Here is a 14,845-nt window from a genome sequence, read left to right on the forward strand (position 1 = left end):
CAGATAAATCTGAAAAACTTAGTCTTGAACTAAAAATGCAGGCTGTGAATGTGATGATAATATTTATATTAAGTATGAAAGCAGTATTGAAGCTATGATAATGTCACCACTTGGCTGCTGAGAGATGCAAACCTGGGCAAATATTTTCTACTCATCAATAAAGGTTCTAGAAGCCAAGAATAGAGTTTTAAAATCCAACCAGTGTTATTTAGTTCATTTGCCTCTTTTATTCCTGACAGGGTCTTCTTTACTGCGGATATTCTAAACGGAGCTGCTCCTTGACCAATAATAAGCTAAGCTTTTAAAGCACTTTGCAAAACATTTTCATGTATATTTTCACTTAATTATTTTAATTGCTTTCTGAGATAATAGGCAGGATTTTAATTCTTATTCTAATTAAGTGGCATTAGTTGGACTTAACCTGTCTGAGTTTTAGTTTAGTTCTTTTTATCATAGTTTTATATTTTTCCAATACACAATTTAAGGTCTAGGTGTACTTCATTTATGCACCATAAGAAGTGATATTTTAAATACAGCTATAGTGACTGTCTAATTGGAGTGATCTAGTGTTGAGTCTTTTTTTTTTTTTCTTTTTTAAAGTGAATAATGACTTACTAATTTATTGCCTTTTGGGGGCGGGGGTGAATACAGTTCTCAAACCTTAGTTCTTAAACATTAAACCTTAGTATGCACAAGAATCATCCAGTAAATTTACAGAAAACAGATTCTCTGACACCTCCCCCGCCTCCAGCCTCAGAGTTCTGCCCTTTCTCTTTCTCTGCATTACTAGATTAGTTTCTTAAGGACTGTGAGCTTTTCTCATTCATTTTGGTATTCTCCACAGTGCATAAAGAGCCTGGTGGTGTATGTGTGTGTTTCCTTATTAAGTGCTTACTAAATGTTTGCCAGATGCATTCAGTAAGAACTTCCCAGAAGTGAATACCTGGACAAAGTTAGTACTGTATTAATATTATGGATGGAGAAGACTAGAAAGACTTTTAATGCTCAAATGTTAGGTGTGTGCTGAAATTGGTTTTCAGTTAACCTGTTAAGCATTATTTTCAAACACTCTTTTCCTAGGCAAGATCATTTAAAACCATGAGTATAAAATGCCAGGGAAGGGTTTTACTGGAAAAGGTGTAACAAAATAAGAGTAAATGGAGAAAAATCATGTTATTTTGCACAAGCAAGCCAGCTTGAAGGTCTTCTTAAAGAAGTTGTTCTCTAACACAAGCTACTGCGAATTGTTCAGCCCATTGGCAGCAACACAGAAAACTGCCCTTTTCACCCTTTCCAGCACACAAATTTGGACAATTCATGGCTGGAACCTATCTTCAAGAGACTGCTGGCTTTATTGAAACCAAATGTGTATAGTGTTTTTTATTTAGACACATGAAGGGTCCTTAGTGCTCTTGCCATATAGAAAGTAAACCACACAGAGATACTTAAGAAAACAAAAACACACAAAACACCCTCAACTTACTATGTGTAAATACAGATGCAGGGCTTCCCTGGTGGCGCAGTGGTTGAGAGTCCGCCTGCCGATGCAGGGCACACGGGTTCGTGCCCCGGTCCGGGAAGATCCCACATGCCGCGGAGCCACTGGGCCTGTGAGCCATGGCCGCTGAGCCTGTGCATCCGGAGCCTGTGCTCCGCAACGGGAGAGGCCACAACAGTGAGAGGCCCGCGTACTGGGGAAAAAAAAAAAAATACAGATGCAGACATCACCTATTTGGTAGTAAATACACCTCTGTCTTGTGCAGTCTTTACCCCTCAGTGTTAGCTGTGCTTTTTAATGTAGTAACTGCACAGTAAATACTAATTGAATATAGGTGAAAGCAGGATGAGAACTGACAGAAATTAGTGACCGATTCTACATTTTTCATCTCTTTTGCTGTTTAAAAGAGTCCAATTATATTTTAGGATGAGTTTTCTAGTGGTGTGAGAAATTTAAAAATGTAACAGTAGTAAAGAGATTCTTTAATTGCCCGTTTAGCTCAAATCTGAATTAAATGGTTCCCAGGCTGAACTTTTCTGACATGGGCCAGAAAACCCATGTGTTTGAACAGTGAACTTGAGTGCTTTGACTTCTTATGCCAGGCCTCTGGATAACCTTGGGGCAGCTGTTCTTCTGTTGTTGTTTACTTATTGGAAAGTAAGTCTTGTGAAGATGTAGGCAGTTAACTCAAGGAATGATTCTTTTTCTTTCTTTGGTTATTGTCTTACAGCCTGTTTCCTGCTGGTGTTGACTACTTCAGACCCCCCAGGGTAAAGAAATCTCTAACAAGGAGGCCATTTCTTCCTACTCCTTCAAGAGACACTTTCTCAGACACATTAAAAATTAGATGTACTTTGAAGATGCTGTTAAGTTGATAAGCAGTAGTGCAAAATCTCTTTGATATTCTGTTTTGTGGAAGGAGATGAAAGATGGTCTGGTTTATTACCGGTTAAGGCAAGCAGTGAATGAAAGCATGTTCTCAATTAGTGCTTGTTTTACACTTGCAATTTATCTATTTAAATTGGAAAGATAACCAACAGGGTGTGCCTCCTGTACTTATTAGCTTCAGGCAAGCCAGGTCTCTTTACCTACTAGACATGTAAGATTTTGCCTTTGAATTTTCAATTTGGAATCCTTGGTTTGCCTTCTAGTTTTCTTCCCAGTATAGTCTGTAGGATTTATTTGCTGGAAAAATGTAGTGTACCTTTGAAAAGGAGTTCTGAACTTGAACATATTTTAAATTACTGTTAATATTGGACTCTGAAAAATGTGGTTGTCTTTTATTAAATCAAAGTAATGGGTTGTGTAATTGAATCGAGTTTCCTTTGCTTATCATTTTTGTCTGTGGTTTCTGGACAGTTTCTGACACTGTACCCTTTTGGAGAAGTTACCTTTGCGTCATGATTGGAACTTGTTTGAGGTTGTAAGTAATTCTGGGGAGACAGGAAATGTTCCCTGGAAAATACTGGGCTGATTTTCAGTTTGTGAATTATGAGCTCGGTTCACCAGATTGCATTTTGGCATTTGACTCTCCCAGGGCAGAGTAGTGTCCAGCTTTATTTTGTAACTGCAGATGCCTTTTTGCCATTTGGGTCAGTTTGTTTGTTTATTTTGGATTTCTTTATTTATAAATGATCTGTGAAATTTTAAGCCAAATGGGATACAAAGGAATTCCTGGTTTTCAAAGGTTCTTCTTTTATTTTGCATGGCAATTTTGCCTTTATTTTTAGAAGTTAAATATGTTACAGCTGTTGAGTAATTTACCACCTCCTGCCCTCACCTCCGCTGAAATAATTGGAGAAAAATATAGATTGATTTTGTATGCCTGTATATTAAGCTGAGACAAACTTCATCTTTGTGGCTTTATGTGATCCTTAAGATTGTAGAAAAACCCTAGATTCAAAGAGAAGATATGAGGTTTTTTTTTTAATCAAAAGGCAGATGTACCTACTTTGACTACTTATTTGAAACATGACAAGTTGAGAATAGTGAGAAGCCAAGGCCAATTAAGCTCAGGAAATGGCTTCACATGTTGCCTATTGCATCCCGGACGATTTGGATAAAACAGAAACAGCTGTGATGCCAAATGCCCTGTAGATTTCAAATGCGGTGTAAAGTGTGGGGTTAGCAGTTCATGAGCTGACTTAATACAGAGCTTTGCCCACAGGTCTTCTGGTGACTTTCAGCTTTCTTCACAAAAATGCAAGATATTTGGGGCCATTTCATATTGCTAAATGAAAAACGGTGTGTATTTGGCTCCGTAAAGCAAGTAGCCTTGAGAGATGGGCCTGCCTAGAAATTGACTACATTTTTGTGGGAGAACGGGTGAAAAGGGCAGTTTCCTGTGTTGCTGCCAAAAGGTCTGAACAATTTGTAGTAGCTTGTGGCTGGAAAACAACTTCTGTGAGGCAAAAACAGCAACTGCAAACTGGTTCTGGGTATGTGTGAGAAAATGCTCTTCTTTCCTACTTGATTGTTGGGCTTTATAGAAATTTTATATAGTGAATTTTAAAACTCAACTGCTTAAAGTGGTGTTTTGGTTGACTTGGATAAAAACCTGGGGAAATATATTTGGAGGTAGCCCAAGTGGTGCATAGTGTAGTACTTTAAAAAGGGCAACATTTATACTTTGCTTTTACTGTAACCATGGGCTTGGAGCGTAATCTGTTTTTCTCCTGCCTTAAAAAGTGCAGGTAGGGCTTCCCTGGTGGCGCAGTGGTTGGGAGTCCGCCTGCCGATGCAGGGGCCGCGGGTTCGTGTCCCGGTCTGGGAGGATCCCGCGTGCCACGGAGCGGCTGGGCCCATGGGCCATGGCCGCTGGGCCTGGGCGTCCGGAGCCTGTGCTCCGCGGCGGGGGGGGCCGCGGCAGTGAGAGGGCCACGGACCGCCAAAAAAAAAAAAAAAAAAGCAGGTAAATCTTGGCATCTAAGGCGTGTGTTGTTTTTACAGGAGTGGATTTTTTTAAGTTAACTTACTAGGCGTGTGTTTTCTTAGTTCACTTGGGCGGCGTGTTCCAATTTGTATTAGAAGTATGTTTGTGAAACTACTGGTAATTACCACTTAATGGTACTGACAGTGTGCCGGGCACCGTGCTCACGTCCTTATATTGGCTATGTCGTTTACTTCTCTGGAGAGGGAAAAAGTTTAGGGTAAGTGTCAGGTAACTAGAAAATGGTTGAAAGGGGCCAGGATTTGGAGTCTGGTCTGTGTGTTACTAATTATATCAGAATAGTTCCTATTTCAGATACACATTTTGTAGAATTAAAATCTGTTAAAGATTTTTTTTTTTGGTAGAATGGGCTTGGATATGTGGAGTAAAGATAGACTTGGTTTGATTTAGTTTTAATGTTTTCACTAAGCTGTTTTTCAGTTGCAGCTTTCACCAGACCTGAGCATCTGTACACTTATTGTTGCCTAAATGCTCCAGACTTTACTTTTTTGGTCTTAATTTTGACCTCCCTCTTCTGTTGGGGATATCTATTAGCTTTTCATTAAACTACAGACAATAGCTGATTAAGGCATCACCCTTTTCTTAATATTTTGCCCTGTTCATCAACATCAGTGTCTTCTTTATTTAGTAAATAGGCTGGTGCTCATAATCTAGCACAGTGATTCTCAACCGGGATGGGGATGGGTAGGTGATTTTTGTCCTGTAGGGAACATTTGGCAATGTCTGAAGACATTTTTTTTTTTTTGCGGTATGCGGGCCTCTCACTGCTGTGGCCTCTCCCACCGCGGAGCACAGGCTCCGGATGCGCAGGTCCAGTGGCCACGGTCCACGGGCCCAGCCGCTCCGCGGCACGTGGGATCCTCCCGGACCGGGGCACGAACCCGTGTCCCCTGCATTGGCAGGCGGACTCCCAACCACTGTGCCACCAGGGAAGCCCTGGAGACATTTTTGGTTGCCATGACTTGAGGATGTGCTACTAGCATCTCTGTGTAGAGGCCAGGAATGCTGCTAAACATCCTACAATGCACAGGACAGCTCTTCAGACAACAAACAATTATCTGGCCAAAATGTCAAGAGCGCAGAGGTTGAAATACCCTGATCTAGCTAACATAGGGCACAGACCAAATCTTATTAGAAACTGGTTTTTGTGAGATTTAAAAAAAATTTATTTAATTAATTTATTTTTGGCTGCATTGGGTCTTCTTTGCTGTGCACGGGCTTCTCATTGCGGTAGCTTCTCTTGTTGCAGAACACGAGTTTCAGTAGTTGTGGCTCGCGGGGTCTAGAGTGCAGGCTCAGTAGCTGTGGCGCATGGGCTTAGTTGCTCCGTGGCATGTGGGATCTTCTCGGACCAGGGCTCGAACCCGCGTTCCCTGCATTGGCAGGGGGGTTCTTAACCACTGTGCACCCAGGGAAGTCCTGTGAGATTTTTTTTTTTAAATAAAAAAACAACTCTTAATTTGGCAAGTTTTTATTCTCTATTCTAGAGGTGGCGGAAGAGGCTATCCATCTGTTTGCTCACCTAGCCCTAAGCCAAATGACACAAGTTGACCTCGCGCTGGATTCTGTCTTCTAGCTGCTCCTTACCTTCATCCCCTATCCTGACCTAGACGAGGTCACATCTTCAACTATTATCTTCCATTATCTTAGCCAGGATTAGTTGGCTACCTATTAAGAGTGGTACATGAAATACCTTAGCTTGGGGTGGGAGAAAAGCAAAAGAATGGGAAGGAATACCCACCAAACTTTTGACTGGGATGAAGGTCGTAGTGTGCCTGTCACAGTTATATTGAGTTCAGAGGATACAATTGTGAGTGATCTTCATAGGCCCACACATACCTACAGTGCCAACTGTTGACTAGCTTTTGTAAACTGAAAACAAATAGAATGGATGAATAGAATTTTCAGATAATCTGAAAAAGAAGAAATCTCTAGGTTCAGTAGCTATCGCATAGCTGCCATATTGGTAGGGAAATTGACTGACTTTTGCATTTTGTCTTGTGAATTCTTGGGCCTAACCTTTGTGATTTTGATTAAATGTAACAAGTTGCAAGGATCAACCTGTACAGGTATCTTGATGTCTTTGCAAGTACTTGGGATGCTGTACCTCCTTTCTTTGCATCTTCATCCTTCAGAGATGGATTTTACCATCATTCTCTGCTCGTCTGCTTTTTTGCAGGTTGCTTTAAGTAGGTATTTCTCAGAGTGAATTGTAATCATTGGCTTCCTCTCCTGCGGCCCTTACTAGGTTATGTGTCGCAGCACAGTGCTCGGTGTATATAGTGGCCATTCCCTCCACATGGAGTGGATGAATGGAGGAGGAGGGTGAGGGAGGAGGAAGAAACACCTTAGGAATCTTAAAACTCAGTAACAGAAGACAGTTGGTAGAGCTTTGGAAACTCAGGGTGCCGGGAAAGGAGCTTAAGTAAGTGAAGGGTAGGAATTGTTATGTTAACATGACCTTATTGGTGTTGCTTGTGCTGTGCACATTTTTTTTTTTTTTTTTTTTTTAATCGTTAGCAGTCTGGGTGACTGAGGCGGGAGGGCTAGCCCGTGGCCTCGGCCATATCTGCAGGTCTAAGTTGTGTTCATGTCTTTGACCTGAGGTTCCTCTAAGCTAAATTACCCTCTTGCTCTGAAGGGCATATAGCCTTTGCATGTTCTCAAATCTGCCTATTTTCTGGCATATGTGATTTCAGTCCAGATTTCTCAACTGAGTAGTCAGGTCGTGTATGGCCCCCCTCCAGCAAGAACTGAGATAGATATGTAGATAGATATTGGCTGCATTGGGTCTTCATTGCTGTGTGCGGGCTTTCTCTAGTTGCGGTGAGCAGGGACTACTCTTCGTTATGGTGTGCGGGCTTCTCATTGCAGTGGCTTCTCGTCGTGGATCACAGGCTCTAGGTGCGTGGGTTTCAGTAGTTATGGCACGTGGGTTCAGTACTTGTGGCTCGTGGGCTCTAGAGCGCAGGCTCAGTAGTTGTGGCGCACGGGCTTAGTTGCTCCGCGGCACGTGGGATCTTCCCGGAGCAGGGATCGAACCTGTGTCCCCTGCATTGGCAAGCAGATTCTTAACCACTGTGCCACCAGGGAAGTCGCAAGAACTGAGTTTTAAAGTGATAGAAATAACCCTTGAAACCCTGCAGTGATTTCCCTGTGGCAGCTCTCTTACAGCACATTGAGTTCTGGTCTTGACCTTTTGTTGCCTCCTTGGGCAAATTTGCTTCCTTAGCTTTCACTTCTCCTGGCCCTTGAATTTCAAGAGACACAGCTTTATTTTACTCTGGGGTTTATTATGTGCCTGAGTGCCACTGTTAGTGGCCTGGGTTAGAATAAACAGCAGCTCTGTAATGCACCTGTTTTGTTTTTCTGTTGAATTACATAAAAACATTTATTAGACGTTTTGATTCAAAATAGAGATAATTATGGGAAAAGCTGTTTCTTTCAGCAAAAGGTCCACTAGCCAGGCACCAGTGCTTATCACTGTGGCCACGCCGTTGGACTTGTCCCTTGCAAATTGAACATGCCTGATTGCGCAGGTGTTTGCATGGCTGAACAAATTATATTTGGACGATGAACTGTTATGCCTGACAGTGATTAGAGAGGCAGGGCAGAGTTGCACATGGACTACTTTGGTAAGAGAATTGAGGAGAGAATATTACCAAACATTTTTGTAAAATAAGAAAACCAAGACTTTTTCTTTTCTTCTTTAATGGTTCAATGCCCTTAAACTTGTTAATATTGGAAGTCAGCCTTGTACTGGGCAGATTTTTTAAGAAAAAGAATGGCTAGTAACTTTTTTGTTTCTTTACTTATAACATTGACTTTGTTGAACACTCTCTGGTTTTCCTTATTGGAGGACAGCTGTAGTAAGATTGTGGCTGAGATCATAGGAAGATCCAATATCCAGTGTCATGTATTTTTTGTCTGTCATTTTTTTTGCTTTGTGTGTAAGTGTGAAATCTGTGTCCAGGAGAGTGGCGGTGTGGGTTGACTAGGGAACTGTCGTAGGATAAATCTGGAGATCTCTAAGAGTCCTGTTAAAGTTCGTGGCCGTGAATTTGAATGGAGAAAAGTTATCATCATCACATGTTTTTTGTTTGGCGGCATGGGTGCAAGGCTGAAGTAAGGCCGGAGTTAGGTGGAGCCACAGAGCACACAGATGTGCTGGAGGACAGCGGGGCTGGGAGCTGAGGGTCTAGTGGTGGCCCGTGGAATCCAAGCTGCAGAAGGAGGGTAGTGAAGACAGGGCAGCGGGAAGGTGGTGGAGGCACAGGCTGCTCGGGGCCAAAGTAGTTGGGGGTGGTGGTTCAAGAAGCAGGGCAGAAGGGGATCAGAGGTTGGGACGAACGAAAATGAGATAATGCTAGGATCATATATAGGTCTGGGGCAGGATTTTCTAAGAAATCATTTTAGAAGGTCATGACTGGCATTTAGAAAATGAATAAACAACATGAGAGTTGGGGCCTTATCTAGCCTATACAGAATTTTACCTGAATTAAAAAAAGAAGGCTTCCCCTTTGGGAAAAGTTTTCCATCAGCAGTTATCATACCTTGGATCCACCTCTGTGGCTGGAGTGGAGCTCTGCCACTGCATGAATCTTCCCCTTGGGAGAAGAAAGAGAAAGGAGAGTGGAAGGAAAGAGGTGCCCCTTTTTCCGTTGGGGCAGCCCGCTGGCAGGGAGAAGGCTCACTGCGGAGAGGGGCTGGGGCTGGATTTGGCACAGGCTGCCTAGGCTTAGGCTTTATTAGGCCTGATCAGAGCGACCATTTGAAAACTGTGTTTCCATTAAAACTGGGTGTGTTTACTGTGTATTTGTGAACTGGGTTGGGATGTGAATGTTATACTCTAGGTCACAAAAAAATTGAAAGCCAGTGTTTGGGAACCGTGGGAATGGGTAACAGGGTGCGGAGGGCAGGACGCGTGCGCGTGCGCACACACACACACACACTCTCTGCTCTGTGCCTTAGAGAAAGGAGTAGGTAGGAGTATGGGTAATAAAAACGATTTTGATTTGGAATGCATTCTAGGTTTGGGATTCAGTCCCCCTCTCCCCTAGTAGAGACTACATGTGGTCGAGTGGTAGAGAAAAGTATGGCCCGGGTATCGGTTGACCTTCCAGCTCAACGCTGGGTCTGTGGAGTTTCCCTGTCAGACTGAGGGAGATAGATTGGAAAAAAGTCGGCGTGTGGGTCATCACCAAGATCCTGTAATTCTGTAAAAGGTGGGGAGTGAGGAGAGGGGGCTTTTGATGTGCTCTGGGTCATAGGGAGAGAGCTTTCTGCAACTTAGAGTTATGGTGACCACATAACACGTAATCAGTGGTAGAAAATTGAAAATTAATTTTTAGAGGGTTGTGAGGGGACAAAACTCAGTAAAAGATCAAGCAGACAGTCGTGGGAATTGTGAGGTATAAGTTCTGGCTTCTTTCTCCTTCTGCTGTCTTGATGATTTTTAAAAAATAAATTAGCATTAGCATCCCAGTGTGATCTTGACTTTGCCTTTAGAAACGTGAAGCAGACAAACACATCTGGATGTTCCTGGTCCATCTCCCATTGCTGTGAGTAGTAAAATCTTGACAGTAAATTGTAAGGCCTTGTGTGGCTTTCTAGACTGAACTTGGGAGGTGGAGAGTTTCGTTTCCCTTCGTACTGGACCATGTTGGTCAGGCGTTGGCAGTGGGAAGCAGGTGGCCACAGTTCCATGGCTCTTAAAAAAGGGATCAGGGCATTGCGGAGTGGGGAGTTAGGTGGTTTGGGCAGAGGCCCAGTTTCCTGCGGATCTTTATCCCCAGTTTCCAAGAGTTGCCATGCCAACCCCTGGTCAGGTACCCGATCTCTGGGTGGGTCCCTGGCTGGAGCAGTGGTGGGATCAGGATTCTTCATTGGGCTGTCTAGTATGAATGAAGGATGGCAGAAAGGGTCATCCCCCACTCATTCTTCTGGGGAGCAAATGTGTTTTAGTTGAAACTCCTTATGTGTGTTTTCCTTAGAAGTGTTAAAATTTGCAGTTAAGTTTTCAAGTACTTTCAGGTGTGTTAGATTAATTGGACCTTCTTAAGCAGGCTTGGGGAGTTAATATTCCCTTTAATGACTGTTTCTGCGGGGGAGAAATAATAGCTAACATTTACTTAGAGTTTACTTTATGTCAGAAACCATCATTCTATATTATTTTATCTTATCTGTGCAGATAGCCAGGAATTAGATTTTCTTAGCTTCATTTTACAGAATAAGGATTGAGGCTCTCATCTCCAGCTTCACTTTTGTCATCATCATCTCATTCCCCCAGCGTGCTCACTCTGTCCCCAACCAAGTCCTCACTTCGTCTTGGGTTGGCGTGCATGTATGGTTTTTTTTTCCCCCAAGGCAATGACTCAAAATCTGGCCTATCATGAGTCAGGGATTGCCTATAGACAGGCGTGCAGAATTAGTCCTTCTCAGGCCTGCTGGATGTTAAATAACGGTTTAGAGCTGCTAAAGTTTGACCTTCAAGGATGGTGCTGATTTTATCTGCTGTGCTCTATGAAATGTTTAAAGCTAAAAAGTTGTAAATGCTGGATTCCTAAGCAGAGTACAGTCAAGTGTGACTGTGAGGTTTCTTGGGCCAGGAAAGACTGTGTTTTTATGTTAAATAGCATTGGGTGGCCTAAGCTGCATTCCAGAGACAGTTCAGAGCCATGGCTGGTAATGACATCACCTCCACAGGTGCCAAATCATTCTTTTTTTTTTTTTCCAATATAGGCTGCCCATGCCTTTTTTTTTTTTTTTTTTTTTTTTTAAAAGACGTTTAAGTACTGCTGTGAGGTTTTGTTGCAAAATAAGTATGAAATCCAATTCTGGGTGTGTGTGTGGAAGTAGGGAGATGAAAATACAGTGCTTTTGGAAAACCACGCACTTCCAGAAATTCCAGTTTTAGGTTACTTGCGTTCAGTCACTCCCAAGAGATTTTTATGGGGAAGGGTGGGGACAGAGGAGGGGATTCAGACTAGATGAGAAAAGTAGTTGTGGAAAAACAAAGTTGAGGGGCTTTCCCCCTCTACTTTCCCCCTAATCCAAGACGGACCTGTCATGTTTCCAAGAGAACTCTGATTTCCAGTGTATTTCGTAGATGCTGAAGAGCTCTGATTCCAAATGTCAAGCTTGGATTCAAGGGATTGAATCTTTTTCATGATAAATGTATGTGTTTGTTGAATAAAACTTGGAATACAGAGAAACAAATAATAAAAGCCAGCCTCATTCCTACTTTCAGACATAATCACTTAATATTATATTGTTTTTATTATTTATAACCATACATTCAGTGGTTTAAATACTTAAGTAAATGCATATTTGTATACATTTCACAAAGTAGGGCTCATACTGTACGTTTGGTTTTGCCATGCCAAGTAGTTTTTTTAGAATGTAGAAATTGAGAACTATGAGTTACTTTTAAGAGGTAATGAATCCTCCCTGTCTTTATTTTTATAGATGAGAAAATTTAGTAAAATGAAGTTAAATGACTTGCTCTTAATTCCCATGACTTTCAGAGCTGGAATTAGAACTGGTTCCACCTAGCCCAGTATACTTTTAACTATCCCATTCTGCCTATTTTACTGGTGAAAATTTGTGAAGTATTATCCTCTAGGATAAATTAGAAAGCATTGCCCCAGAGAATTTATTTAATCCATCTCATATGACTTTGAGTCTGAAAAAAAGTGAAACATTGAGACTACACAAACACACCTGTGTAGTTAAATTAATTTGCCCCAAGTGATTTGGAGAAGTTTAGAAACCATTATGAGATGGCTGGATTGCTGCTATTTTAGGATTATTTGATGTGAACCTGAAAGGAGTGAAGTTGAAAAATGTATGTTTTACACTAAGCATAAGTATCTCTGAAGTGTTTCTTTTCTGCCATGTTAAAACAATAAATGTCCTCAAACTTTTTAGTGGTTTTGCCAAACTGTTAGTTATCATCTCCTATGCCAGATTTCTTCTACTCTGGAATTATATTTGCCTTATTTTGCTGAATTCCTGTAGTTCTTAGCTGTATAATTCCTTTGGCAATTTCTCACGCAAGTCTTATCGGCATTTCTTCAACTGTTATCTTGAAATGTGGGCACATTGTGAATGTTAACTTTCCACGGGGTTGTGTGAATGAGCAGAGGACAAGGATGTTGTCTTGTTATTTTCCTTCTTTCCTTCTACCTCTCTCCCCTCTGCTTTGTCTCATCTCCAGAGTACTAGCAGAGCACCTTGTAGGCTCACCCTATTATTACTATAACTTGTTAAAAGAGTTCTGAACGCAGTTAAGGCAAATTAGGGAACATGGCCTCCTCTCTCCTCTCTGTGAGTTGATGGTCCTGCTGGTAACGTGGATTTCAGGAATATCTCTGCAGAAAAAGCAAGTCTAGCATGATTTGCACATTGCTTTGGTCAGTGGGTATTTAGATGTCCTTTTTGAGGCAGTTGTTATGGATTCACACAATATACTGGCACACACAGCCTCAGACTCACCGTTACCCCTGTTTGACCTTAGTTAATCTAGAAGAAACCATATAAAACAGCTGACCGGAGGGCTCCTGGAGGACTGTCTGAAAAGTAGGTGATGGAGAATCCTGTTTTTGTTTTTCTTGGAAAAATTCCTCTACAAGAAGTCTTCAGCATATTAAATTCTGCATCTTGAAGACTTATGATTTTGTACATTTCTTGACTTTCTGTATTGAGAGAAGAATTGAAGGTGGGATGAGGGGAATGAAGAAACTTAGTGTTGAAAATCTCAGGAGTAGGGAGTGGGGAAGAAAGGAAATAATTGCTGGGATATATTTGTAGTTGGGGGAGGAAGGAAAGGGAGTAAGAATGGAAAGAGATCGAGAAATAAGGATGAATAATAGCCAAATATTAGGGTGGGGACAAAATCTGAATGTCATTTGGCAAAGTTGATTATACTTTTGGTTTTTTTCCAGAAGTTTTTCAAATGATTGGGGTGGGTGGGGAAATTCCACTAGAGATGACAGCTTAAGTGTTGGAGGAATATAATGGAAATAGCCTGAGTGACTAAAGTAGGAAGAAACAGAATTAAGAAAATTCTGTTTCTTTTTTTCTGGCAGTGCTCTGCGTTTCTTATGATGCTGTGCTTAATTTATTCCAAAAAGTTTGTTCAGTGTAGTGTAAAGAATCTCCTTTTTGATCAACTCCTTTTTTTCCTGTCTCTAAGCTGCTTGCCTTAGAATAAGTGTGGAGGCCTCCCCATCACCCAGCTTGCTCACTGAGGAGAAGTGTTAGGACATAGAACATGGGATGCAAAAGGAGACCAATTCTAGGAGCTAGCAGCACAGGGCAGCGCCCACATCACTCAGGGACCACTTGTATGAGGTGTGCGCACGCACAGGTGTGTTCTTTTCCCTTAAAGAAGTCTCGTGTTGCTAGAGTGTGATCTTATTTGTCTTGTGAAGTCTTTTTAAATTCATTATATTTAAGTAATAATGGCTCTGCATACCTTCCAGCTGCTTGGAGTTATTTTCCACCTGTTTCTGTTTGGTTCAGTGAAAAGAGTGAAATAATTTGGGAATTAATTTTACGATTGGAAAAGGAACACTACCTCCTAAAGATATTTATGTTTACCAGTGGGTTCTAGTATCATTCGTATTATTTCCCTACCTGGGGCTGGGCCGCTTCTGACATAAGCGTTAGGAACTGAATTGTGTCAGCACTGCTACTTAAGGCGTTTATCTTAATCCAGGCGTCCTTGGATCGTGCCAGCTAGCAAGGTGGGAGCAAGGTGGTAGCAGTGACTGCAGAGCTGGGCTACACGTGTGAGTTCCGAGGAGCTGGGGTGATTACTCAGTGAATCCATTCCTGGTAAATGTGAGTCGGTGTTTTTCTTTAGATGCTCTGTTTTGACCACATGAGAGGCAGTGGTATTTAAGTTATTTACAGTGTCATTCTCCTAAGATGGAATGAATATTCCTGAATTCTATCTCACAGGGCCCTGTTATGCAGCAAAGGTAAGTAAAGGATGACTACCAGTGAGGCACCAGCCGCAGAGCTGGTTGAGATACGGTCCAGATTTTGGTATTTGGGTTGGTTGGCTTTTCTGGAAGATAAGCTTATATTGTGTTTATATAGGTATATCCTAAAAGTTCTTTGTGACTGTTACACAATATATTTAAGTGTTCCAGAAGAATAAAATAGTGCGTTTCTTGTTTTATGGCTTCGGTCTGATAGCCATGGCTGCTGCTTTCTTGCGCAGGTACCCCTTCACTTTTTCCTTGTTCCTGCTTTCTGCCCTCATTTTCTGTGCCACCTTGAGCGGTGAAAGGAAGATCTTCCATACTTGCATCTGATAAATGCTTTGCATGAAAGAGAGATTATGACAATGCCTGTAGTTTAAAAAAAAAAAAAAAGGAAGCCACTAG

Source organism: Lipotes vexillifer, unplaced genomic scaffold (assembly GCF_000442215.2).
Source record: "Lipotes vexillifer unplaced genomic scaffold, Lipotes_vexillifer_v1.1 scaffold438, whole genome shotgun sequence".
Lineage (NCBI taxonomy): Eukaryota > Metazoa > Chordata > Mammalia > Artiodactyla > Lipotidae > Lipotes > Lipotes vexillifer.